The sequence below is a fragment of the Maniola hyperantus genome, chromosome 19 (genome assembly GCF_902806685.2).
Source record: "Maniola hyperantus chromosome 19, iAphHyp1.2, whole genome shotgun sequence".
NCBI lineage: Eukaryota > Metazoa > Arthropoda > Insecta > Lepidoptera > Nymphalidae > Maniola > Maniola hyperantus.
Genome location: NC_048554.1, coordinates 5,189,831 through 5,194,073, shown reverse-complemented (window position 1 = coordinate 5,194,073; position 4,243 = coordinate 5,189,831). Strand labels below are relative to the sequence as shown.

The window sequence follows — 4,243 nt, the reverse complement described above, 5'->3', positions numbered from 1 at the left end:
AATCCATCGAGTAGACCTTCGGATCCTGATCATCTCTTGCCAAGAAACCACTCTTCCATCTGTCATACCCTCCGAGATGGACGCCGATGAAATTTGTATGGCGGCCATCTTTTTTTCGGAATTTTAAATTTTTTTTCCAATTTTTGGCAATTGGATGAGGTTTCGAATGACATTTGCTCGAGCACCTCCCACCTATCTTCAATACCTTGAGCGTGCCCTTCACCCGTCTCCGAAATCCTCAATCATCAGCTCCCTCCATATGTTGCCCTAAAGGAATCTTTGTCTTCTGTACGAAAGTGTTAGTGAAAAAAAAAAGTTTCATACAAAATTTTACAGGAGGAAATTTTTTGAAAATCTCGGCCGCCATCTTGTTTTTCCAATTTTTTTCACTTTTTCTAAAAATCGTTTGCTAATATCTGCAAGAGCTGCAAGTTTAAACAAAATCGGTTGGAAAACAAAAAAGTTACAAAAGTCAGGTCGGCCGCCATCTTGTTTTTCTGAAATGTCATAATTTTTCCCTACTCGAATCCCACTTCTGAACATATCTCCCATAAATTATTATATCATTTTCTGTCTCTTTCTAGGAGAACAATTATGTCAATCAGTGAGTGAGTGGTAATTGAGCTATATATAGTATAATAATAACTAGTATTTTGCTCGCTGCTCGAGCTGCTAAAGCAGCTCTCGAGGTCTATAATGGCCATTTTGAATAATAAAATTTTTTGTATGAAAAAAAAAATTCCGCCATTTTGAATTTTTTTTCCATCCATCGAGTAGACCTTTGGACCCTGATCATCTCTTGCCAAGAAACCACTTTTCCATCTTTCATACCCTCCGAGATGGACGCCGATGAAATTTGTATGGCGGCCATCTTTTTTTCGGAATTTTGAATTTTTTTTCAAATTTTTGGCAATTGGATGACGTTTCGAATGACATTTGCTTGAGCACCTTCCACCTATCTTCAATACCCTAAGCGTGCCCTTCACCCGTCTCCGAAATCCTCAATCATCAGCTCCCTCCATATGTTGCCCTAAAGGAATCTTTGTCTTCTATATGAAACCACAAGTGAAAAAAAAAAGTTTCATACAAAATTTTACAGGAGGAATTTTTTTGAAAATCTCGGCCGCCATCTTGTTTTTCCAATTTTTTACACTTTTTCTAAAAATTGTTTACTAATATCTTCAATAGTTGCAAGTTGTAACAAAATCGGTTGGAAAACAAAAAAGTTACAAAAGTCAGGTCGGCCGCCATCTTGTTTTTCTGAAATGTCATAATTTTTCCCTACTCGAATCCCACTTCTGAACATATCTCCCATACATTATTATATCATTTTCTATCTCTTTCTAGGAGAACAATTATGTCAATGAGTCAGTCAGTGAGTGAGTGGTAATTGAGCTATATATAGTATAATAAAATATAACTAGTATTTTGCTCGCTGCTCGAGCTGCTAAAGCAGCTCTCGAGGTCTATAATGGCCATTTTGAATAATAAAAAATTTTGTATGAAAAAATAAATTCCGCCATTTTGAATTTTTTTTCAAGTCATCGAGTAGACCTTCGGATCCTGATCATCTCTTGCCAAGAAACTACTCTTCCATCTTTCATACCCTCCGAGATGGACGCCGATGAAATTTGTATGGCGGCCATCTTTTTTTCACAATTTTAAATTTTTTTTCAAATTTTTGGCAATTGGATGAGGTTTCGAATGACATTTGGTCGAGCACCTCCCACCTATCTTCAATACCTTAAGCGTGCCCTTCACCCGCCTCCGAAATCCTCAATCATCAGCTCCCTCCATGTGTTTCTCAAAATGATTTCTTGTCTTCTGAACGAAAGTATAAGTGAAAAAAAAAAGTTTCATACAAAATTTTACAGGAGGGAATTTTTAGAAAATCTCGGCCGCCATCTTGTTTTTCCAATATTTTTCACTTTTTCTAAAAATCGTTTGCTAATATCTAAAATAACTGCAAGTTTAAACAAAATCGGTTGGAAAACAAAAAAGTTACAAAAGTCAGGTCGGCCGCCATCTTGTTTTTCTGAAATGTCATAATTTTTCCCTACTCGAATCCCACTCCTGAACATATCTCCCATACATTATTATATCATTATCTGTCTCTTTCTAGGAGAACAATTATGTCAATGAGTCAGTCAGTGAGTCAGTGAGTGGTAATTGAGCTATATATAGTATAAAAACTAGTATTTTGCTCGCTGCTCGAGCTGCTAAAGCAGCTCTCGAGGTCTATAATGGCCATTTTGAATAATAAAAAAATTTGTATGAAAAAATAAATTCCGCCATTTTGAATTTTTTTTCAAGTCATCAAATAGACCTTCGGATCCTGATCATCTCTTGCCAAGAAACCACTCTTCCATCTTTCGTACCCTCCGAGATGGACGCCGATGAAATTTGTATGGCGGCCATCTTTTTTTCACAATTTTGAATTTTTTTTCAAATTTTTGGCAATTGGATGAGGTTTCGAATGACATTTGGTCGAGCACCTCCCACCTATCTTCGATACCTCAAGCGTGCCCTTCACCCGTCTCCGAAATCCTCAATCATCAGCTCCCTCCATATGTTGCCCTAAAGGAATCTTTGTCTTCTATATGAAACCACAAGTGAAAAAAAAAAGTTTCATACAAAATTTTACAGGAGGGAATTTTTTGAAAATCTCGGCCGCCATCTTGTTTTTCAAATTTTTTTCACTTTTTCTAAAAACCGTTTACTAATATCTTCAATTGTTGCAAGTTGTAACAAAATCGGTTGGAAAACAAAAAAGTTACAAAAGTCAGGTCGGCCGCCATCTTGTTTTTCTGAAATGTCATAATTTTTCCCTAGTCGAATCCCACTTCTGAACATATCTCCCATACATTATTATATCATTTTCTATCTCTTTCTAGGAGAACAATTATGTCAATCAGTGAGTCAGTGGTAATTGAGCTATATATAGTATAACTAGTATTTTGCTCGCTGCTCGAGCTGCTAAAGCAGCTCTCGAGGTCTATAATCGCCATTTTGAATAAATAAAAAAAGTTTTAAATTTTGTATGAAAAAAAAAAATCCGCCATTTTGAATTTTTTTTCAAGTCATCAAATAGACCTTTGGATCCTGATCATCTTTTGCCAAGAAACCACTCTTCCATCTTTCATACCCTCCGAGATGGACGCCGATGAAATTTGTATGGCGGCCATCTTTTTTCCACAATTTTGAATTTTTTTTCAAATTTTTGGCAATTGGATGAGGTTTCGAATGACATTTGGTCGAGCACCTCCCACCTATCTTCGATACCTCGAGCGTGCCCTTCACCCGTCTCCGAAATCCTCAATCATCAGCTCTCTACATATGTTGCCCTAAAGGAATCTTTGTCTTCTATATGAAACCATAAGTGAAAAAAAAAAAGTTTCATACAAAATTTTACAGGAGGGAATTTTTTGAAAATCTCGGCCGCCATCTTGTTTTTCCAATTTTTTTTACATTTTCTAAAAATCGTTTACTAACATCTACAAGAGCTGCAAGTTGTAACAAAATCGGTTGGAAAACAAAAAAGTTACAAAAGTCAGGTCGGCCGCCATCTTGTTTTTCTGAAATGTCATAATTTTTCCCTACTCGAATCCCACTTCTGAACATATCTCCCATACATTATAATATCATTTTCTGTCTCTTTCTAGGAGAACAATTATGTCAATGAGTCAGTCAGTGAGTGAGTGGTAATTGAGCTATATATAGTATAATAACTAGTATTTTGCTCGCTGCTCGAGCTGCTAAAGCAGCTCTCGAGGTCTATAATCGCCATTTTGAATAATAAAAATTTTGTATGAAAAAATAATTTCCGCCATTTTGAATTTTTTTTCAAGTCATCAAATAGACCTTCGGATCCTGATCATCTCTTGCCAAGAAACCACTCTTCCATCTTTCGTACCCTCCGAGATGGACGCCGATGAAATTTGTATGGCGGCCATCTTTTTTTCACAATTTTGAATTTTTTTTCAAATTTTTGGCAATTGGATGAGGTTTCGAATGACATTTGGTCGAGCACCTCCCACCTATCTTCGATACCTCAAGCGTGCCCTTCACCCGTCTCCGAAATCCTCAATCATCAGCTCCCTCCATATGTTGCCCTAAAGGAATCTTTGTCTTCTATATGAAACCACAAGTGAAAAAAAAAAGTTTCATACAAAATTTTACAGGAGGAAATTTTTTGAAAATCTCGGCCGCCATCTTGTTTTTCCAATTTTTTTCACATTTTCTA

At 36.4% G+C, this 4,243-nt stretch overlaps 1 long non-coding RNA gene across 1 annotated transcript; it reads left to right on the top strand.

The window, feature by feature from the left end:
• Positions 1–437: 437 nt before the first annotated feature.
• Positions 438–3,328, top strand: LOC138403650 (uncharacterized). Its single transcript, XR_011237867.1, has 3 exons — positions 438–1,078; positions 1,855–2,236; positions 2,994–3,328. It is a non-coding gene; the product is annotated as an uncharacterized lncRNA (long non-coding RNA).
• Positions 3,329–4,243: the final 915 nt, after the last annotated feature.